Source organism: Bubalus bubalis, chromosome 10, assembly GCF_019923935.1.
Source record: "Bubalus bubalis isolate 160015118507 breed Murrah chromosome 10, NDDB_SH_1, whole genome shotgun sequence".
NCBI classification, from domain to species: domain Eukaryota; kingdom Metazoa; phylum Chordata; class Mammalia; order Artiodactyla; family Bovidae; genus Bubalus; species Bubalus bubalis.
Window position 1 is genome coordinate 62,573,948 of NC_059166.1, and position 24,161 is coordinate 62,598,108.

Here is a 24,161-nt window from a genome sequence, read left to right on the forward strand (position 1 = left end):
AGCCATTGTGGACCTTGAGGGTTAGGACAGAAGGATGTGGGTGTGGGGGCGTTGAAGAGGGTTGCTCCTCATAGCATCATTTAGATGGCAGAGACCTGGAAAATGGTGATTGGCAAAACTTTGAAGTATCAATTGGCACAATCATTATGTAAAAGCAGGTGTTATCATCACCAGTCTTTTTGTCTGATGAGAAAACTGAGTGTCAAAGAGATGGATTAACTGGAGGCCGCCTGGAGTCTGTCACTAGGGGAATGCATTGCTAAGAAAAGTGGACTCTTCCCACAAGGAAATCCTCTGCAGCATCAGAAGCAATGAACTATGTTTATGTAGGGACAACAGTCACACACCACTGAGGGAGAATTAGATTCAACACCATTAATACAAGCTTGGAAAGTGAAACTGAAAGTTGTTCAGTCATGTCCGACTCTTTGTGACCCCATGGACTATATAGTCCATGGAATTCTCCAGGACAGAATACTGAAGTGGGCAGCCGTTCCCTTCTACAGGGGATCTTCCCAACCCAGGGATCAAACCCAGGTCTCCCGCATTGCAGGAGAATTCTTTACCAGCTGAGCCACAAGGGAAGCCCCAAGTTTGGAAACCCACATATAAACACTAAATATTTTTCTAAGGCACAAAATCTAAATATATTTATGGCACTAGATTAAAGGAAAACAACATACACTAGAGTGGATGCTTAAGGGAGGAAGGAAATGAGGTTGAATATGGTAGATAAGAGGAAAAATAAAAAGGCTGCCTCCCCTGGGCAAATGATGCCAACGTATCTTAAACTGAGGCATATGATCAACACAATTTGTTGCACCAGAGGTCCCTCAAAAGACAGAAGGATGGAAAATATTTTGGACAGAGTCATCAGAATTTCTCCAGCACACCTCCAGAGAGGTGCAAAGACAACAGACATTTTTGGGATTGGCGGTGACGGTTTGTCGAAAGTCTGCAAGAGTGGGACAAATGGGATCTAATTAAAGTTAAAATCATTTGCACAGCAAAGGAAACCAGTCCACAAAATGAAAAGACAACCTACAGACTGAGAGGAAATATTTTTAAATGATGCTTCTGACAAGGACTTAATTTCCAAAATGTACAAACAGCTCATATAGCCATATTAAAACAAACAACCCAGTCGAAAAAGGGCAGAAGCCCTAATTAGATATTTCTCTAAAGAAGACATACAGATGGCCAACGGGCATAAAATCAAGCAGCGCTAGAGCATATGCATATCCTGACTCATAAGGAATCCGGACACTCCACTCATGCAGGGGAAGGATCCAGAGGGCCTGACAGAAGGGCCAGGGGGCAAGAACAGAGTGCTGGAGGAGTCAGGAGTGCACTTGAGACCTTGTGTTGCGAAACCTTCCATAACTTATCACTACTCTTGAGGCTTCATCTATGAAGCTTTTTCTGTGAAGCTCTCTTGCTTATAATTTGATTAAATAGTGTACAGACATAAGTGGCCAATAAACACATGAAAAAAATGTTCAATAATTCCTTAGGGAGTTGCAAATAAAACCACAGTGATCTACTATTTCATACCACTAGGATGGCCAGAATCAGAGAGATAAAACGAGGGTTGGCAAGGAGGTAGAGAAACTGGAAACTTCAGAAATTGCTGGTGAAAATGTAAAATGGTTGCAGCTTTGGAAAATAGCTTGGCAGTTCACAACATGTTAAACATTTGAAGTTACTGTATAGGGACTTTCCTGGTGGTTCAGTGGTTAAGACTCCAAGATCCCATGGAGCAGGGGCCTAAGTTTGATCCCTGGTCAGGGAATTGCGCTCATTTCACATGCTAGCAAGGTAACGCTCAAAATCCTTCAAGCTAGGCTTCAACAGTACGTGAACCAAGAACTTCCAGATGTACAAGCTGGATTTAGAAAAGGCAGAGGAACCGGAGATCAAGTTGTCAACATTTGTTGGATCACAGAGAAAGCAAGAGAATTCCAGAAAAACATCTGCTTCATTGACTATGCTAAAGCCTTTGACTATGTGGATCACAACAAACTGTGGAAAATTCTTAAATAGATGGGAATACTGGACCACCTGACCTGCCTCCTAAGAAATCTGTATGCAGGTCAAGAAGCAGCAATTAGAACTGGACATGAAACAGTGGACTGTTCAAAATTGGGAAAGGAGTACATCAAGGCTGTATACTGTTACCCTGCTTATTTAATTTATATGCAGAGCACATCATGTGAAATGCTGGACTGGATGATTCACAAGCTGGAATCAAGCTTGCCAGCAGAAATATCAACAACCTCAGACATGCAGAAGAAACTACCCTTATGGCAGAAAGTGAAGAAGAACTAAAAAGCCTCTTGATGAAGGTGAAAGAGGAGAGTGAAAAAGCTGGTTTAAAACTCAGAATTCAAAAAACTAAAATCATGGCAAAGATGGGGAAAAGGAGGAAACAGATTTTATTTTCTTGGGCTCCAAAATCACTGTGGACAGTGACTGCAGCCATGAAATTAAAAGATGCTTGCTCCTTGGAAGAAAAGCTATGACAAACCTAGACAGTGTATTAAAAAGTAGAGATGTCACTTTGCTGATAAAGGTCCATTATAGCCAAAGTTATGATTTTTCCAGTAGTCATGTACGGATGTGAGAGTTGGACATCCAAGAAGGCGGAGTGCTGAAGAATTGATGCTTTTGAACTGTGATGCTGGAGAAGACTCTTGAGAATCCCTTGGACAGCAAGGAGATCCAACCAGTCCATCCTAAAGGAAATCAGCCTTGAATATTCATTGGAAGGGCTGATGCTGAAGCTGAAGCTCCAAAACTTTGGCCACCTGATGCAAAGAGCTGACTCATTGGAAAAGACCCTGATGCTAGGAAAGATTGAAGGCAGGAGGAGAAGGGGACAACAGAGGATGGGATGGTTGGATGGCATCACCGACTCAGCGGACATGAGTTTGAACAAACTCTGGGAGATAAGGAAGGACAGGGAAGCCTGGCATGCTGCAGTCCATGGGCTCACAAAGAGTTGGATACAACTTAGTGATTGGACAGTAACAACAACAGGGAACTGAGATCCTGTATGCTACAACTAAGACCCAGTACAGCCAAAATAAATAAATATTATTATAAAAATAGTATTTATTATTAAATATTTAAAAATAAAAAAGTTACTGTATAATTCAGCAGTTCCACTCCTAGATATAATATATACCCAGTTGAAATGAAAATATATGTCCCCACAAAAATCATACATGAATGTTCATAGACGGCATTATCCATGTTAGCCCCAAAGTGAAACAACCTAAATATCCTCCAGCTGATAAACTGATACACATATTGTGGTTTATCTGCACAATGGGTTATTATTCAGCATTTAAAACATGAAGTATCAGTACATGCTACAGCATAGATGGACCCGGAACAAATTATGCTAAATGAAAGAAGCCAGTCACAAAGGCCAACATACTGTATGATTCCATGTATGTGAAATGTCCAGAGCAGGCAAATCCCTAGAGACACAAAGCAGGCCCTAGAGGTGGTGGCAGGAATGAGGACTAATTGCTGATGGGTACCGTTTTTTTTCCACAGGTAATTTCAGGGGGTCTGAAATGAGAGTGTGGTCATGATTGCACAATTCTGAGAATATACTAAAAACTACCAAACTGTACACTTGGCATGGTAGAATTTTAGGGTATGTGAATTATATCCCAATAAAGCTGTTAAACATTGTGTACAGATATTCACTAATCATTCATTCATTCATCATTTACTTGCTGTCTCCTCTGGCAGGAGCTAGGCACACCAAAGTGAATGAGATGAATGTTCACCGCGATGAGCTGCTGCTCTCCTGGGACAATACACGGGCGTAGTGTCGGGAGTGCCAAGAGGGCAGCTTGCCCAGGTGTCCTGGGAACATTGACAGCACTTAAGTCAGCCAGGAAGTTAGTAAAAGGCAGAGGAAAGGACAGAGCTACAGCTGTTGTGTGCTGGGGGAGAGGGTGCAGGGTGACAAGACCCACCCATCCTGTCCAGGAGATGAACTGAGTGTGAAAACAGCTCATACGTGGGGCAGAGTGTGACAGCTACCATGAGAAATACTGAGTATTTTGGAAATTCAGAAGAGGGAGATACAGTGACTTGAATGATACTCTTCTGAATGATCAGAGAGAACTGGGATGTAACTTGGTCCTCCCAGACTCAGTGGTTCATCTTTACAACCCCAAATTCAGGGTGCATAGTGTGAAAGCTGCTGACGTCATTGAAACATGCCCCTTGTTTTGCACTAATAACCTATCATACTTTTACCAAATTCTGTAGCATGCAGAATATTAAATTCAATTGCTAAAGAAGTATCAATTGATTTCTGTGGGTTAAAATAACATAGTCTGTAGAATTAAAATTGTTTATACCTTTGAGGTACTGACATACTCAGATTTAGCAGCACAAAGATAATCCTCAAAATATGAAGAGGTAACATTGTTTGGGGCAAAACAGACATCCATGTGTGGGTGAGCTACATCCTCAGGGTGGGACCCCTATACCCTAATGGTGGGACCCCTGTGATGTAACCCACGCTGGGAGGAGGAAGAGGAGTGGACACCGGGTCCCTCTGAAGGCTGAGCGGAGGCCTGAGGAACCTACCTGTGAACTTGGAGGCTGTCACCACCCCTGCACTCCCGCCCCGGACTCTGGCTGGGGTGGCCCACTTCTCACCCTCAGGTGTCCTCCTGCAGACCTCGCCCCGTGTGTGTCGGTTCTTTTGCAGCAAGGAGAGGCAGGCCCCCAACTCTGGCCCCAGCACAGACCTCCCCCTGTGGGGTGGGACAGCCAACTGGCACTGTGATGCTGTGAAAACAATGGCCTCATTCTCTAAGATGAGTTGTGGGGTCCACAGAGAACGAACACTCAGGAAACTCCTCTCACTGTAACCGAAAGTCTGCCAACGTTCTGCACACAGACCCTTGAGGCCGCTGTGTGGGTTCTTGAGGAGCCCACGGGTGCTACGTTAAGAACCTGACAGTCAAGGTCACGCCACGTATGTGTGCAGCAGCATCTCCCGGGAAGGGAAGGGCTCAGAGTGCTGGCCTGCTCTCTGGAAGGTGACAGGGTCAGGGCCAGGGTGCCCCCCGCCCAGGAGCAGCTGCTGGTAACACTGAGGCTGCAGTGGAGACGGAAGCCCTGCACTGACCTCCTCCTGTAGGCCACAGGCCCCTGAGGTATCCTGCAGGTTCAGAGAGAGAGTGGCCTAGTGTCAGCATTATAATCAGCAAGTTGTAAGGAAGATCTCGGGCTTCCCTGGTGGCTCAGCTGATAAAGAATCTGCCTGCAATGCAGGAGACCTGGGTTCGATCCCTGTGTTGGGATGATCCCCTGGAGAAGGGAATGGCTACCCACTCCAGTATTCTGGCCTGGAGAATTCCATGGACCAAATAGTCCTTGGGGTCACAAAGAGCCAGACACAACTGAGCGACTTTCACTCACTCAAATAAGATCTTACAGTTCTTCAACACTGTTTCCCTTACAGGAATGACCTTTCAAGCAGTAGAGTGGACCACTGATACTGTTTTCTAGATAATGGTACAGAACGATTTGTATACTGTGTGTTCCCCAAACCTACTGCACCAGCGGAATCACCTGGGAAGCTTCATACAGATGATTGGACCCCACCCCAAACTTAATGAATCTGAATCTTCAGTGGAGGGGCCTGGGAATCTGTACTTCAAAGAAGTGCTCTCAGAGAAACTGTGGTTAACTGAAATTGAGAAAGACTCCATACCTTTAATGTTCCTAAAGAAATTTGCCAAGAAATCAAATACTCAGAATTTACACACCCCAAATATTTTTTAATGTATTTATTAGTTTTACCACATTTTTCTGTAACCCAAGGCATCTTTGAGAGGTACATGAAACACAGAAATTAATTTGAATAGGAGTTTGAAGTTGCCTGGTAGCCTCATACATCTGATTTCCCTGGAGCAATTGCCACTGTCTTATATTCCTTCTCTTTTTTCCCCCATAAGTGGATTTAGGATAATCTTAAGTTGGACCATTTCATCAAAATGACCTTACAGCAAGTATTTTAAGAGGACCTGGGTAAGGCCGCTGACTCGATACGTGTGCTTGGTGATCCAGCCGCCCTGACCCTTGCATTTGTTGGTGGGGGGAGCAGGAGGGGGACACCTGTTAACAAATCACCATGAAAATAAACAAGGAGACATCAGGGTGTTTAGTGCTGAGACAAAAAGGAAGGGTGATGTGGAAAGTGCCTGAGCACCCCTCAGTTAGGAGCTCAGAGAAGCCCTCTGAGCGCATCCCCAAATGACACGGGACCAGCCGTGTGACCCTCCAGGGAGGGCATTCTGGACAGAGGGAAGCTACTGCAAGGACCCTAAGGTTAAGGACCACACTACTGATGTGGGAGGAAGAGGAAGAACATCCGTGAGTCCACAGCTCATGACCATCTTCCCATGAGGCAAACATTTTTATTAAAGCCCAGTGTATCTGGAGTACTATTACAATGTCCCAGCCCACCACCTGTGGAATTTTTTAGTTTGTCCTTGAGAGTGATCTGGTGAGCTCTCCGTCCTCCACCTATACTTTCTCCCTACAGGCCCTCCTCGTTGACTAGGGGCTTCCCTGGTGGCTCAAATGATGAAGAATCTGCCTGCAATGCGGGAGACCTGGGTTCGATCCCTGGGTTGAGAAGATCCGATGGTGAAGGGAATGGCAACCCACTCTAGTGTTCTTGACTGGAGAATCCCATGGACAGAAGAGCCTCGTGGGCTACAGTCCATGGAGTTGCAAAGAGTCAGACACAAATGAGCGACTTTCACTTTCCTAGAGGCCACTTCATCCTCTTTTCTCTCTCCTTTCCCCTTGTTTCAATGGTACAAAAACCTATACCACTGACCAAAATGCCACCTCCCCCAGGAAGCCTTTCACAATCCTTCCAGGGAGAATGAACAAGAACACAGGGTCTTTTACTCCTTTTTCCTACACCTTTTCTAGCATTTCTCCAGCAGCTCCTACTTCGTTCTGCCCTGGGTTGTATGCCATCCCATGTTTATACATCCCTCAGGCCAGTGCATGAGGAAGGCTCAAGAACAGGGCCTGGGATTTATTCCTCTCTGAGCCCTACCTCACAGCTGGGTCTGCATGGGCCTCAGCACATCCCAGAGCTCCAGGTGGCAGAATGCCGGCATCCATTCATCCAGCATCATGGAGCAGCCGACCCTGCGCTGGGTTCATGGGAGGGACAGGAAGGTCCAGGCCAGCTCCCGTTCCTAAGAAGCTTAGAAATCCATGGCAGCAAGACTAGCATCCTCGAAGTCCTACCAGAGGGCAGCAGTCTCCAAACTGGGGAGAGTACACACTGCCAGGGCACATGACAGGCGCTGAGGTGCAGGAAGAAAGCACAGGAAGTTCTGTTTTGTTGGAAAGCATATTTAAAATTCAGAAATAAGCCAAAAACTTAGAAATAAAAATTGTTTTACTCTTTTTCACAACCAGGCTTTCCCTTAGCGCCTCTCGAGGCCTGCTGGCAGGCACCCAGAGCCACGTGACTTGTCCTCAGGGTGCGGTGGCAGCCACAGCGCTGAGACTTGACAGTGCTTGTCCATCCGCCAGCGCTGAGTCGCCTCGTGCTGCACTTCGGTGTTCCAGGGTGTCAGTGACATGGTTACTTTTATAAAGACAAGAGCTTTCAGTAACAGGATCTTCACAGAGTTTTGTAAATGAAATGGTGGAGGGTTGATGTGGCCACGAAAAACTTTTGTTCCACAGAGAGGCTTTTGGATTGCTCATGGCAAAGTGCTTAAAAGAATTTTTGGACTTAAAGAAGAGTTATACATTTTTCTTTGACAAAGAAAAAAAAAAAAACGTAATTGTTCTAAATTTGCCAACCATTCCTGTGATGAGTAGTTTAGTAGTTTTCTGCTAATTAGTATTTTTTAAATCAGTACCTTGAAGGAATGAGTGATGTTTTAAAAATCAGAGTGAGAAAGAAGCAGCTTTACAACAGCTGTAACTGCTGCTATAAAGAGAACATTTTGAACATGTCTGTGAATATTGCATCAAGATGTGATTTGTGGCCAAAAATGATGTCACTTATAAAAATTCTCACATCTGCACACTTACAAAACATGAAATTTCATGAGCTTCCAAATTAAGGGTTCATTTTTTTTTAACCTTTTGGCATCAGGGAGATGGAAAATAACTTTGTGTAAATGGTGCATGGAATTGAAAAAACTAGTATCAGGAATTAGGAAGTGCAGCCATTAATATAATTTTTCTAATTTGAATCGACATTTGAGTATTTTATTTTGCTATAACAGCCATTAAAACCAAGTGTAGATGTAAACTTAAGACTAGGCCTTTGAATCATGAAGTATTAAGCTGTAATTTTAAAAAAGAGAGTAAGGTATTTCTAATCACAGACTTGATGGCAAAAAGCTTTTCAAACCCTGTTAATAGATAAAACATAAAACCATATAATTTTTCTTTTATTTGAGCTTTCAAAAATATATGTTTGCTCTATGATGAACAATATACTGCTACATCAGTAGAAGCTATATTGGTAGCAAAATATGTATCATGTTTACTGATTGAGGTAGATGATGAAAAACACCAGAGACCACACGTTAGTGTGTATGCTTGTATGGGCCACCTCCCCGGCATCTCTTTCTTTTCTTCCGCCAAAATTCAGGGTCCCATTTTCTTTGGCCATGCCCCATGTCATTTTATGGCAGCCAGGCGTACTGTATGAGACATCTGATCACACCCCAGCTCCAGGAGTGGTCCCTGTTTGGTTTACACCAATCAGAGGAGTCCATTCCCCTTGGGCATTGTGACTGACTTAGGGATGAGGCTGCCTGGTCCTCACAGAGAGGAGAAATATTATTTACCAAGGGCTTCTGACCAGGAAGCCTCCTGGATTTTCTGTGTACTACTAGAAGAGATATCCTATCTTTCTCTTGACTTTGTAGCCTGAAGATATGAGGGCTGACCTGGCACTGCTACAGTGAGTTCTTCAGCCCGGGGATGATGGCAACATTCGGAGGAGGTCAGAATGGAAGGAATCACACAGACATGGACCCAGAACCCTAAGACAAGTTGAACCTCTGAATTAATCCATGCCTGAAGTTTCCCTTGCTTTTGGTTTTTTATTTTTTCAGTTATAGGAGCCAAGAAATTCCTTTTATTTTATAGGTACTTGATGAGCACTGAAGAAATGATGCTTTTGAACTGTGGTGTTGGAGAAGACTCTTGAAAGTCCCTTGGACTGCAAGGAGATCCAACCAGTCCATCCTAAAGGAAATCTGTCCTGAATATTCACTTGAAGGACTGATGTTGAAGCTGAAACTCCAATACTTTGGCCACCTGATGTGAATAACTGACTAATTGGAAAAGACCCTGACCCTGGGAAAGATTGAAGACGGAGGAAAAGGGGACGACAGAGGATGAGATGGTGTGATGGCATCACCGACTCAATGGACACAAGTTTGGGTAAACTCCGAGAGTTGGCGATGGACAGGGAGGCCTGGTGTGCTGCAGTCCATGGGGTCACAAAGAGTCGGACACGACTGAGCGACTGAACTGAACTGAACTGAAAACTGAAAAGTCCCAATCAGAGAGTAATAAATTTAGCTGAACTATGCAGTAGAAACATAAATGTTCTGGAATACCACTGATGGGCCAGCTAGTTAAATTAGGACTTGTTTGTAGAGTCTGTCCTGAAGCCTAGCTGATTTTGTACTTCAGAACAAAGTTGAGTTGATGGGATGAGTTGGAGCACCTTATCTACCCAATTTCAGCAAGAGATCAACTTGCTAAAAGTTGGCATCTCATGTTTTTTGCCTCCCTTTTGGTAACTTTACCATGTTCTCAGACAATCAGTTTCTTCTCACATGTTTCATTCTAAGGGGTAAATGAATTAAGGGTCCAGTGGATTCTCCCTTCCAGGGTGTGGATTGCAAGGGACAGAGAGCACTGGAGATAATTGGAATTTGCATGTATACTCAGCTCTTGGCCACTAGATGGCAGGAGGAGACCAGTAAACAGAGCAAAGACCTGCGTCTTCCCGGCTGTGCAGAAGGCGGCCCTACAAAGCAAAGACCTGCGTCTTCCCGGCTGTGCAGAAGGCGGCCCTTGCTCCACATTAGGGAAACCATCACCTGCCAGTGCCTGGCCAGCTCCCCATTTTGGGTAAATTACTAAGGAGAGAAATCATTTTCTTTTTTTCCTAGAGTCCCCTGTAAAACAATAAGAGGTGCTGGCCCAAACAAGTGAATTCTGTGAAGCTTAATAGTGAAGGCAGCCACCAGGGATGGGTAGGCATTTCTGCTTCTTCCTCTCGCTCTCTGCCTCTCTTTCTCCATCTGCAAAGTGGGGGTCCTGGTTCTGGCCTACCTTGCCGTGACAGAGCAGGTAAGAGAACTGCCCTGAGTGCCACAGGTGAAAGGTGTTTTTCTGGGAAGACTGGCGTCAGGGCACCATGTACGTCCAGCCCTCTCGGAGCCTTCCAGGAACAGTGAAGTGCCCTGTGATTCAGGTGACTGTGGTCCCTGGGATGGTCCCTAAATCCTGACCTCATTCTCTACTTAAGGAAGACAGTGAAAAGCCCTCGCCAGAAAGAGGTGTGTCTTGACAAGTGCCAGAGGCAGTGAAGAAGGATGTTTCCTTTGTTGGGGGCACTCTGGGGTGGATGGATTTGGAGGCAGGGGCTGTGGCTGAGACCTCAGCCTTGTTTGGACCCCACCTGATTGTCTCAACCTCAACTCCCCCCAACTGAAGGTCATGCCTGTCTCATAAACCCTCACAGTCGCAGCCAAAGTGAAAAGAAACGTTAATTCTGATCTGAACAGATTTTGTACATAACCATGTGTGGCAGTTAGAAACGGTTGCTTCCTGGTCCTTCATGTTCAATTTCTCCCTTTTCTCAGGGTATCTTCTTGTCCTCACAGGGAAATGTGGAGTCTCTGGGCTTACAGGAACCTCGTGGCATTCAAGGTGCGAGCGGAGGGAGCCACCTCTGGCCCGTTTCTGGTCAGCCAGCTTGGGCTTCTTTCTGCGTCATCCTATCTCATACACATCACTGGTATTTCTTGGCATCTTAGGCTGTAAGAGAAGCAACGTAACTGGGGTCGCTATGTGTTTTCATTTTAATCAGGAGATTCTTCTAGAGACTTTGCCAAAGTTCTTTCTGTTCCCATCCTGTCTCTCCAAATATCTTACACATGGTGGCTGGGAGGTGAAAATTAAAACAAACTGGAGACTTCAGAGTTACTAGGATGAAGGCCCTACAGGAGGAGGCAGGGTGCTCAGGCCTTGGCGAGTAGCATCTCTCAAGGTGTCAGGTTTTCTCCAAGTGCAGCCACATTCAGGTGACTGTGGTTGGAGCAGCCTCTGGCTGGCTTCGCGGGAACCTAGAAATCTTGGCCTAAGAATAAACCCTTTTTGAGTTGGAATGTTTCCTGGATCGGGCATTGGGAGAAAGTCTGGTGGTCCAAATGAAAGGAACTTGAGAAATAGAATTCAAGTGGAGACATGTCATTGATACAAAACGACTTTGGAACAAGGAGGCATTGGTGGGGTCATGTGCTGGGAGGATGGAGAAGACTGCAACAGAGTGCTGGGTCAGCTGCTGGGCCCTTGGTCATAGCCTGAGGGGCCCTGAACTGTGACCGAGCGAACTCAGGGGAACCCTGCCATTGGCCATTTTGCAGGGATCCAGGGGACCTGGTAGCCAGCAGCAGCAAGAGCAGGGAACCCTCAGCAGGGAGGTCAGTGAGGATCCACAGCCACCCCTACAGAGAGACTGATGTCAAACAGCATCACATGGATGCTTCCAGCAAGGATGGCAGCGGCTAGGGTGTCAGGAGCATTGGGATGGCATTGGCTCAGGACATGAAGAGGACCTGGGTTCACACTGAATCCATGCAGGCAAAACAGGGCTTGAATAGTGACTGAGACCCTCACCATCAAGCCCCAGTTTCACCTCCCAAGATTGTTCTGAAAAACAGTCCGTTCGGGAGAAAAATGCTCTAAGCTCAAATCTCATCCCCAAGGTGACTGATTCACTTTTCAGCAACTATTGATAACTTTTAAAAGATATACAAGATTAGAATGAAGGTGGTCATGGTGACTATAAAACCCAGAATGGATGCTAAGGGCTTTATGGTATAGCTCATCTCTTTTTAAAAAGGGCTGTTTCCCCCGAAGCTGAATCTTTCCTATGACAACAGCTGTAAGTTAGCCAAGGCAGAAATGGAAGACATTGAGCCCATCGCCCACAAATGCAGAACCCCGCTGTCGATGAGAAAATGCTGGCATCCCAAAAGAATAGGAAGCCAGGGGTGCAGCAAAGGGGATACTCAGCAGCCAGGCAGGTAAAAATATCCATCGATATCTTTGCCCAACATTTTTGTACATGAGGCCCCCTTTGAATGTGAAAAGGAGCCAAGGCCTCTCCCATGATTGTGGCTCTACTTGATTATTGATTAACTGAGAAAAATTCACAGTGACAAGTATTTACAATGACACTTAAATACCATTCAAGAAATAGTAATGCGTGGTACGTGTGAGAGACTGTTTTTCAACCTCAGGCAATGTTTGGAGGATATTAGCAGAGACACAATAACAGCTCCTATAAACCCAGGAGGTAAAAGACTGAGATGTATCCCTACCCTTAAGAAATCTATTATCTAGTTTTTAAAATTGGGCCCACACAGGCTTTGACCTGGCATTAGCACAGCACTGACAGGCTGAGAGCTTTGGGACAAGGCAGGCAATTACATGGACCCTCCACCCGGAAAGTCCCCTTGCTGAATAACTGGGGACTATGGAGGGAGGGCAGGGCTTCCCAGGGGCCGCTAGTGGTAAAGAACCCACCCACCAATGCTGAAGACGTAACAAACGTGGGTTCAATCCCTGGGTTGGGAAGATCTCTTGGAGGAGGGCATGGCAACCCACTCCAGTAATTCTTGCCTGGAGAATCCCATGGATAGAGGAACCTGGCAGGCTACAGTCCACGGGGTCACAAACAGTCAGACACAACTGAAGCGACTTAGCATGTATGCACAGGAGGGGAGAGGAGAGGAGAGGAGGTGGAAAGGGGCAGAAGGGAAGTAGGGGGGAGTGGGGGGTGGGGAGGGGAAGTGGCGCCATCATCAGTTCTGGGGCCTACACACAGCAGCTGCTACGCTGAGCCTCCAGGGGAGCCAAAAGAGTAAGATGGGACTGCCCATTTCTCAGTGGTTCCCTACCTGAAGACCTAATTGGTATTGCCTGGTGTAGAGCTGAGACAGTTCTTTCTGTCTGCCTCACAGAAAATGGGGATTTCCTGCAGAACCTCTCCAAGGCCCAGCAGGCTTGAGAAATATGAACCTTGTAGACAGAAACTTAGCCTGAAGGCAGCCTGGCTCTATTACAGGCTCTTTCCAGTGCTTTAGAAAAGAGTTCACCCTTCTTGACCTAAATGGGAAGGAAATCTAGAAAAGAGTGGATGTATGCATATGACTGATTCACTTTGCTGAACAGCAAGAACACAACATTGTACAGCAACTACACTCCAATTAAAACAAAACACAGGGGTCCCGGGCAAGACAGACTGACTTCTTGAGGAACTGTGCATACAACACACTGCCCCACAGTTCTGAAAGGTCATCACCGTGATACTTAATGCTTTTTAAAAAGTTCACCTTTCTACCCAGAGATTAGTCCTCCTTCCCTGGATACTTTAGAGCTAAGTGGTTAAAGAAAAAATAGATCAGTAGCCTGATTTGATGCTCCCAGACCAGCGAGTGGTTAGACTTTGGTGAGTGGGGGTGGGGCGATTGAGATTGGCAAGTCTGCCCCTCCCTTCCCCCTTTCCCTTGTCCCCTCTCCCCCCTGCAGAAGTCCATAGGTCTCTTTTTTCCAGGGGCTAGGGGTTGTCATGTGAGTGCAGGAGGGCACCCTGACTCAGCATGAGAGAACACGGTTGAACAAACAAGAATTTTGTGTTTTACAGTTGAGTTAGGGACGTGGTGGCAAGAAGAAGATGTAATTGGGACATAGTCATAGTAAACCAAGGGTCACCAGGAAGTTGGCAGGCTCCGGAGCTGGACCCAGGTAGAGAAAATTAGACCTTCCTAAAAAGCATCTCTAAAACACACTAACACAAGCAGATAGAAACCAGGTTGCTTTACAGTAATGCCAATTCAGCAGAAATAAGGATCCTCCAGGGCAGATTATTATGGTTAGGAGCCAGATGAGTCTGGTAACTGTATTATAATATTTTTCTCTTCTCCTTTACACTCAGGAGCACTTGGCATCCTTCATCAAGGCTGTGATTACATTAGGTACCTGCAAAAGGCTTTGATAAAAGTAATGTAATTTTGTATATCTCTGATCATTTGCTGATTCAGTAAGAGGTCAGAGTCTGCTACCAATGGCAGCTCTATGAGCAGGGACTGTAGTTTAAATATCGACTACTTTTGTGCACAGTGATATCAGAGGTATGGGAAGATTCCAAAGGTCAGTCCTGCCTTCCTTTCTCCTGTCTTTCCTCTCTCCTTTCCTTCTCCATTTGTCGAGTGTCTCCCATGTGCGGGAGAGACAAAGATGAGCTGGACATAGTCCCTGGCCTCACAATCAATTGGGGAAACAGCAAAGATGGCCCTTGCTTAAAAAAAAAAAAGAGCTAAATCCAATGGTTAGAAGTTGGTAAACCATGAAGATATAACAAAAACCAACTAACAGGAAACAAGGCAAAACAAAACAGTTCCTTGGCATTTTACCTGAGTATCAGTGATATGGGCCCAAAGCTTTGTTTGTAAAAGGGTACAAACTGAAGATGTTGGATAAGTGCTTGTTGGAGAAATTAACACTGTCACAGACGCTAGTGCTAGAAAGTGCTAGAAAGATCAGAAGGCCTTGGTCTTTACAGTGAACCAAACCTACTGGGTTCAAGTCCCAGCTATGTCAGGGCCTCAGCTTGGAAACTCCAGGCTGTGGCTTCAGTTTGCTCATTTCTGAAATGGAGAGAACATTATCTCCTTTATAGGACTATGGTGATTAATGATGATTAAATATATATAGAAACTCTCAGTTCAGGCATTGCTTTTTTTGCAATTGCTCAACAAGTCTTAACTAAATCTAAATTGTTTAAATCCATTGTCACTAAAAGAAAATTAAAAAATTAAACAATCCAACGATTCTAAATGCTGATGAGAATGTGGATGAAGGACCATGTCCAAACAGTGTGGTTGAGAGTGTAAATTGTACAACTACTTTAGACAACTGTCTCGTATTCAATGAAGTGGACAATGCACATGGCTTTGACCTAGAAGTGTCTCTGTTAAGTACATGCTAAGCTCATGCACACATGCCAAGGAATGCTCAGTACAACAATGTTTGCAGTTACCTAAACTGGAAGCAACCCAATTAGCCATCAGCATAACAATAGATAAATATAGATGTCTCTATATACAGGTTATGGCTTCCCAGGTGGTGCTGGTGGTAAAGAATCTGCTTGCCAGTTCAGGAGACACAAGAGATGAGGGTTCAATCCCTGGGTTGGGAAGATTCCCTGGAGAAGGGCATGGCAACCCACTCCAGTACTTTTGCCTGGAGAATCTGATGGACAGAGGAGTCTGGCGGGCTACAGTCCACAGGGTCACCAAGAGTCAGGCATGACTAAAGTGACTCAGCATGCACGCACATATACAGGTTATAGACAGATAACTCTTCATATAACAGAGTACAGTGTGGCCACGAAAATGAGTTAAGTACAGCAGCACACAGCACCATGGGTGAACTTTACAAACATAATATCAAGGAGAAGCAAGACATAAAAGAATATATGTGGTATGATTCCATTCATTGAAGGTCAGTTCAGTTCAGCTCAGTTCAGTCACTCAGTTGTGTCTGACTCTGCGACCCCATGGACTGCAGCATGCCAGGTTTCCCTGTCCATCACCAACTCCCAGAGCTTGCTCAAACTCATGTCCATCGGGTCAGTGATGCCATCCAACCATCTCATCCTCTGTCGTCCCCTTCTCCTCCTGCCTTCAACCTTTCCCAGCATCAGGGTCTTTTCCAGGGAATCAGTTCTTTGCATCAGGTGGCCAAATTATTGGAGTTTCAGCTTCAGCATCAGTCCTTCCAATGAATATTCAGGACTGATTTTCTTTAGGATTGACTGATTTGATTTCCTTGCTGTCCAAGGGACTCTCAAGAGTCTTCTCCAACACCACAGCTCAAAAGCATCAATTCTTTGGTGCCCAGCCTTCTTTATGGTCCAACTCTCACATCCATACATGGCTACTGGAAAAACCATAGCTTTGACTATATGGACCTTTATCAGCAAAGTGATGTCTCTGCTTTTTAATACACTGTTTAGGTTTGTCATAGCTTTTCTTCCAAAGAGCAAGCGTCTTTTAATTTCACAGCTGTAGTCACCATCTGCAGTGATTTTGGAGCCCCCCCAGAACAAAATCTGTCACTGTTTCCACTGTTTCCCCATCTATTTGTCATGAAGTGATGGGACCATACGCCATGATCTTAGTTTTTTGAATGCTAAGTTTTATACCAGCTTTTTCACTCTCCTCTTTCACCTTCATCAAGAGGCTTTTTAGTTCCTCTTCACTTTCTGCCACTAGGGTGGTATCATCTGCATATCTAACGTTGTTGATATTTCTGCTGGCAATCTTGATTCCAGCTTGTGAGTCATCCAGCCTGGCATTTCACATGATATATTCTGCATATAAATTAAATAAGCAGGGTAACAATATACAGCCTTAATGTACTCCTTTCCCATTTTGGAACCAGTCCATTATTCCATGTCTTGTTCTAGCTGTTGCTTCTTGACCTGCATACAGATTTCTCAGGAGGCAGGTAAGGTGGTCTGGTATTCTCATCTCTTTAAGACAGGCAAAAACTAAATGATAGTGTTAAGGGATGCAAACATAGGTGGAAAACTATGAAGAACAGCAAAGAAATGATTACCACACAAGTTAGGAGTGATTACTTGGAGGCAGGAAGAGGAAGGTTTTCATGGGGAAGGGTACCCCAGGAATGTGTAAGGTGTTAGTAATATTTTATTTCTTGACCCAGGTGTTACTTACATGGGTGTTCTTGCTTGCTTTCTCTTTTTAATATGAGTGTTCTCTTTGTAACCACTCATTAAACTGTACCGTTAACATAAACTGTCAGCTGTTCTGTGATTTTCTGTAAGCAGGTTAGATTTCTCGACAAAAAGTAAAAAAAAAAAAAAATATGCTGAAGAAAATGGGAGAACCACCCTCAGAGATATAGGACAAGAAAAAATGTGTCTTTTAAAACATTTTAAGTGCCTGTGATTCATATTGGATAAGTTGAGGCATTCAAGGTTTGTAAATTTCTATATCTGACAGAATGCAGTAGCATGAGTAGGATCACATTAAGAATTTCCAGGAGGAATTTTTCAAGCCATCTAACATTCTCATCTTCTGAGTATTTCTTGGATTCAGAAGTTAAGTAACAGTGATAGATAAATTTCAATCTGGCCTAATTTCAGTGTTAACATACAAGTATGAAAAAGTGGAGGGGAATAACTTAAAACCTATATATGCAAACAAGTCTTACATGATTGAGATAGGAATGCAACTCTTATTTTTCACTAGGGGATCAATTAGTTTAAGAAGAAAATTTATTGACAACATGGAGTTTTTACAGGGGAAATGGGTCAAAACATTCACTTCTTTTAGTCTGGGCCTCATGGAATTCTTTTGCCTATGGTTTCCCCAGATCAGGCCTGATTCTCTACTCAGTGGGTAAGCGGACTTGATTTTACCACTTAACCCAGAGATTTGCAGGTCTGGGGGCCTGCTGGCAGTGGTTCCTGAGGCCACTGACCTTCCCTTAGCTTTTGGGCCCTCCTCTCCACTGCCTGTTCACTGGAGAAAGGCCTCCTGTGCAGCCCACGATCCCTCCCATCTTAAAGCTCCATGTCACAACCCTCCCAGTTAGTTGTCATGATAGCCCATTCACTTTTCAACATCTAATTTTTTTTTTTTTTGGTATTGGGGTGTAATTGATTTCTTTAAAAACATTTTTATTTATTTGCTTGGCTATGCCGGGTCTTAGTTACAGCACATGGGATCTTCCATCTTAGTTGCAGCAGGCGAAATCTTTGGTTGCGGCATGCAAACTCTTAGTTGCGGCATGTGGGATATACTTCTCTTGCCAGGGATCGGACCAAGGCCCCCTGCTTTGGAGTGTGGAGTCTTAGCCACTGTACCATGAGGAAGTCCCTGGGGTGGAGCCGATTTACAGTGTTGTGTTACTTTCTGCTGTACAGCACAGTGAATCAGTTACACATATACACATATCCACTCTTTTTTAGGTCTTTTCCCATATAGGTCATTACAGTGTATTGAGTAGAGTTCCCTGGGCTATATACAGTAGGTCCTTGTTAGTTATCTATTTTATATACAATATATTTTAATCCCAATCTCCCAATTTATCCCATGCCTTTACTCCCATGGTAATTACAAGTTTGTTTTCTACATCTTTTTACATCTATGAAACAGACGCTGCTTCTGTTTCATAAATAAGTCCATTTGTACCATTTTTTAAGATTCCACATATAAGTGATATCATATATTTGTCTTTCTCTGACTTATTTCACTCGGTATGATGATCTTTAGGTCCATTCATGTCAATGACATATTTTTATGGCACAAAAAGTGAAAAAAAAAAAATATCCAGCTTAGACCTCATCCTTTTGTTGGCTGGCAAAATTCCCACTCCCAGAATTCCAAAGGGAGTTTCACTCTTCACAGAGAATAGGAAAGCCTGATCAAAAGAAATGGGTTTGGTCAGTTCCCCATACAGGACAGGTACCCTGGGTTTATGTCCCCTTTGTTTTTCTAATTGAAATATAAGTTGAGTATAATATTATGTTGGCTTTAGGTGTGCTACACAGTGATTTGATGTTTGCATATATTATGAAAGGAGGGATTGTGTTCTTTTATGGAATTATTCACTTGGCTTAGTTATTTGTTTCCCAAATACAGATTTCATGAAAACCATTTTAAGTGATAAAAATATGAAGGCTTCAAATTATACATTTGAGAAATAAAATAGCAAAAGGACTCTAAATGCTATGCAAATCTGTGAGGTTCAGATTTAATGCTTTCACAAAATAACCACTGTTTGTAGGCCTGGACACTTTCCTCCTCACATATGTTTCACTTAGTGATTTTGTCACCTGCTTTGGTGGCATCAGCTGTCCTTCCAGAAATGAGCACAAGTAGTCCACAAGAGGGCAGAGAAATGTGTTGAAAAAAATGTGAACTACTCCAGGGAACCTTCAGGTGAGCCCTTTCCAACATGAGAAGAAGAGCTACCTTCTGAGAAGAGGGGATTGAACCATTGACCAGAATTTCTGCCCTGGTGAGGACCTGAGTGCTCTCAGGCCACTCGCCTTAAACTCCATCTCCTGGAGTGGGCCGAGCCAGTTCCCAGAGCATGTCCCACAGCGCCCCTGCACTAACAGGCCACCACAGAGGACCGAGCTCAGAGAACATTTTTTCCAACGAAGGAAACACTTTCTCTTAAGATGTTTGAACCATTTGTTCATGAATAGCATTCAAGCTCAAATGCGCCATCCTCACAGTGACTGTGGGAGTGGCTTTGCGTGGTACTTTTCTATGTTACAGCCAGGGTTTGCTATAACACAGACACAGGCCTCAAACCCTGTCAGCTTGAGAACTTTAAATTATGCTTGCAAACTTTGTCAAACTGTAAAGTTTTTCCTCTGACATCTTTCTGCTTTACAGGTTTGCTCCATTCCCAGGTCTGGATTTGGCAGAGGCACAAATCAGACTTGATATCCCTTGAGTCCTAAATCATACCCTGTGGGGGATTTAGTATCAGACTATTCCAGAAAACTTCACACGTTAGTGGACATGCCACATTACCCCAGGGAGATGCCATACATTCTGAAGAGCAATGAATGGTTCCATATGGCCTTGATTTCTTTTAAGTACCACATCAATGTTTCAAACTAATTTGTATTTAAGATGCCAATCCTAGTCATTTAAAATAGATTTCATACCAAGGGGACATGGTCACATGCTCACTTCACAAGTTTTCCCAAGATGAAAAATGGAGTATATGAGCCACTTTCAGAAGTACTTTCAGATCTACTCAGTTTTTTATAGACTCTTGTTCCTTGTTTATATTTTCAAACTTCTCTTTTATTTCTTGAAATATATTAAGCACACTTGATTTCTGCATCTGCTTATTCCAATACACCAAGTCTTCGAGTGTTTGACCCAACACTTTGTTTCCATCTGCTCTTACTTATGGAGGCTTGCTTTCTTGTGTGTTTTGTGTTTTCTGATTGTGAGCTTTTGCTCCTGAAACTCTTATCTGCCTCCTTTGGGGCCTAGGCTCAAGATATTACTTCAGAGAGGCATTGTGTTTGCTTCTGCCAGTTGTTTGGAGGACTCCAAACTTGAACTCATTAACATTTAAAAATTGTCTGGTATCATGAATTTGGGTCATAATTTTATATGTAGACTACACCATAGTTATGAACTCTCAAGGAAGATTTAGATGTCTTTTTAAAATTCATCCAGCACCAGAATCAAGACAACCAAATTTTAGGGGTTCTCTTCTGCAGGTCAAATCCATGGGCACCTTCACTTTAGCTCTTTGGAGTCCCAGTTTTATGGGTGAAGTTCTTTTTTTAATATATACATTTTTAGCTTGTATGAAATTATTTTTTTCCAAATTTACTGAGATAACCTACATACAAGATTGTATAGGTTTAAGATTTTCATGATTTGATATACATATATATTGTGAAATGACTGCCACAATAAAGTTAGTTAACACATCTGTGACCTCATATAGTTACTTTTTTTTGTATGTGGTGAGAATATTTAAGATTTACTCTCTTAGCAACTTTCATGTATACAACAGTATTGTTAACTATAGTCATCAAAACTTACTCATTTTATAACTAAAAGTTTATACTCTTTGACTAACATCTTGCCATTTCCCTCATTCACCAGCCTATAGCAACCACCATCTACTTTCAGTTTCTGTGAGTTTGGCTTTTTTAGTTTACACATACAAATGAGATCATACGATTTTTTTTTTCCTATTTGACTCATTTCACCTAGCGTAGTGAGCTCAAGGTTCATCAAGGTTTTCACAAATGGCAGAATTTCCCTTTTTTATGACTGAGTAATATTCCATTATACACACACACATATTATGGAATATTACTCAGTCATAAAAAAGGGAAATTCTGCCATTTGTGAAAACCTGGATTGCCTGGAAAATCCCATGGACGGAGGAGCCTGGTAGGCTGCAGTCTGTGGGGTCGCTAAGAGTCAGACATGACTGAGCTACTTCACTTTCACTTTTCACTTTCATGCATTGAAGAAGGAAATGGCAACCCACTCCAGTATTCTTGTCTGGAAAATCCATGGATGGAGGAGCGTGGTGGGCTGCAGTCCATAGGGTCGCTAAGAGTCGGACACGACTGAGCGACTTCACTTTCACTTTTCACTTTCATGCATTGGAGAAGGAAATGGCAACCCACTCCAGTGTTCTTGCCTGGAGAATCCCAGGGATGGGGAAGCCTGGTGGGCTGCCATCTATGGGGTCACACAGAGTTGGACACGACTGAAGTGACTTAGAAGCAGCAGCACGTGTATATACATATATACAGATATATACATACCACGTTTTCCATGCATCTGTTGACAGATACTTAGCTTGTTTCCATGTCTTGGCTACTGTAAGTGGATGTAGGGGTGCAGATAACTTTTTGAGATAATGATTTCATTTCCTTTGGATGTATACCCCAAAGTGAGATTGCTAGGTCATATAGTAATTCTATTTTTAATTTTTTGAGGAACTTCCATACTCCTTTCCATAGTGATCATATCAATTTACATTGGGAGAGATTTCTTACTTTGCTCATGATCTTGCACAAGCCTAAGGCTTTATTTTCTCTCAGCCCCTGTACCTTGACAGTGTGAAAACTTATGACACTATTGTTTGACGGATTTCCTAGGAGCTTGCTCACTTCCCAGGAGTCCCACTTGAACTTTGTTTTTGGTTTCTGTGGTTCTCTTTCCAGCTCAATGATTCATTGAAAAAAATGTTTTAAAATCTTACCCAGCTTTGGTTTTCATCGAGTGGTCTGTTCCGGTTATCTACCCACCACGTTAAGTTGAAGTGCTATAGAAACAAGGCTAGAAATGTATAACCAGGTGCTAAGCACAGCTGAAGTACAGTTTCTCAAGTATTTCTGTTGCCTTCACTTTTTATTTGGAACAAATCTCTGTCCTCAGAATGCCAGACGGTAGCTGAGTGGAATAGGGATAATGGTGTGCTAGCAAACTGGCTCTTAGAAAGAAACACAGAAGACTTGATTATGAGCATTTGCCATTTCTGGGGGTTGAATATTCCCACAGCAGCTGCCTTCAAGCTACTGGGTCAACTCACAGAACAAAGAGTTGGGAAGAGATGAGCACAGTTGTTCTTCATGCACTGGAATGAACTCTCTCCCTACTGCACAAGAAGAAGACGCAGGACAGGGTGGCCGAGTCGAGTGCCTGGAGGCCAGTCAGGACTCCGGAGTGAGGGGAGAGGGCCTGATGAGGAAGAGGGGAACTGGAGGGCACGCACCAGCTTCCTGTTGCCATGTGGGCATTGTGCCAGTGTCACCAGATGTGAATTTTCAAGGAGAGTTAGAAATCTAGCTTTTAGGTGAAATCTTTTTAAAAATGTTGGCCATTGACTCACAAACTTTAAAAATCTGTGAGAGAGCCAAAAAAATACCCTGAGGGGGGACAGATTTGGCTAGATATCCACCAGCTATGGACTGGTTGGGCTAGTGCTTGGGGTTATGCTTGCTTATCTAGTTCTAGCCTTATTTCTCTAGGCCAAATGGCCCATGTAAAGAAATGCTGTTAGAGAGACAGTGGAGGGTTGGGGGAAGAGCACACACCGTGGATTCAGACAGACCTCAGATTTCAAATCCTGAGCCTGAGGCTTACTCTGTGATCTTGGGGAAAGTCTGTAAAATGAGAGCGATGGTCCTTGTTTGAGTAGGTTGTTCTAGAGATAAACCGAGATGTTATGTGTAGGGAACCTGCCCCCTGTGTGGAGTTAGTTAAGTCTCTGTCATCATTCTTAAGCAGAAGCCAGTTAGTCACAGCTGAAGGCAAACACTGGTGTGTGCGGAAGAAAGACCTCTAGCTCACTCTTCTCAACTTTCACTGCCTTGGAATTACCCGGAAAATATTTTTAAAATATCAGTGCCAGAGCCTCCTGTTAAAGATTCCAATTCAGTTGATTCAAGAAGCCTGGCATCATTATCTTAAAAAGTGCCCCCATCTCCTCAGATTCTAATCCTAAATGCTTTAGATTCATCATCTCATTTTACCTAGCCCACTCCAACAATCTTAGATAGTATTCTTCTCATTTTATGAATGAAGACCTGAGGCTCAATAATCAATAACAGCCCAAAGTCATACAACTGGTAGGGAAGAGGATCAGACTTAAAACCTCAGAACTTGAATTCTCAAACCCCATGCCGTTTAGCACTATTGTACATATCATATAGGGTTTTTTGTGAGGCTAAAATTAAACACTGACAATAAAGTGCTTAGTTCAGGACTTGGAGCATATTAAGTGACAAATGTTAGCTATCATCATTATCTCATAACACCGAAACAGAGAATCTTTTCCCACTTTCTCTTGTCTATGCAATTCCATTTCAGTTAAATCTTCACCATTTTTTGGATCAACTTTTTTTCTCCCTGAAAACATACATATTTGCCCTCCAAATGAACCACAGGACAGTTGTAATGACCTAGGGGAGACTCTGCCAAGGTATGTCTCACCTGAAGGGGGAGAAGAGAAGGAGAGAGGACAAGAGCTCCAGACTCCTAGAGAGAATGGTGGTGAAACCTGCCTGGGCTGATGCCCCAGCTGCTAAGTCACTGCTGCTAAGTCACTTCAGTCGTGTCTGACTCTGTGCGACCCCATAGATGGCAGCCCACCAGGCTCCCCTGTCCCTGGGATTCTCCAGGCAAGAACACTGGAGTGGGTTGCCATTTCCTTCTCCAATGCATGAAAGTGAAAAGTGAAAGTGAAGTCGCTCAGTCCTGCCCGACTCTTAGCGACCCCATGAA